This window comes from Etheostoma cragini, unplaced genomic scaffold (assembly GCF_013103735.1).
Source record: "Etheostoma cragini isolate CJK2018 unplaced genomic scaffold, CSU_Ecrag_1.0 ScbMSFa_982, whole genome shotgun sequence".
Taxonomy (NCBI): Eukaryota; Metazoa; Chordata; class Actinopteri; order Perciformes; family Percidae; genus Etheostoma; species Etheostoma cragini.
In genome coordinates, this window is record NW_023269627.1 from 1,003 (window position 1) to 1,610 (window position 608).

The window sequence follows — 608 nt, forward strand, 5'->3', positions numbered from 1 at the left end:
AACAATAACACATTTAGTTATTTAAAGCAGGACACTGACACATTAATCATTTAGTGATGTCCTCTTTAAGACCGAGACCAGTTAGATTCTGAGACAAGACATTTAACCCTGGTGTTGTCCTCCCGGGTCAAATTAATTTCTTTATTTTTTCGACATTTGACATTTTCAACGCATTATTTCTTCTTTTTTTTTCACAACCATCCCTTTACTACTACTAGTTCTACACTACCTTTGGGAATTCATGGTAAAAAATCCTCATTTAGATAGAATTATACCTAATATTTGAGTTAATGAAGCAGAAATGTTGTATTATTTTGTCTTATAGTTGAGATCAGAGGAATGTTGAGTGGATTCTGATTTAAAACTATATCAATTTTCACCCAAAATTCAATGAAAGTGATTAGTTGTGTTTGCAGAGAGCGTTGCATGGAATCCATCCTTTTGGTGGTAATTTGGTTAAAAAGAATATTTCTGATTAAACCTCCAGCTTGAACTCATGTAACGGACCTTTATCACGGCACACGTGACTAGTCATTCAATTCAACTTTATTTATAGTATCAATTCATAACAAGAGACACTAATGCAGCTTCAAGGAGTCCCCCCCCCC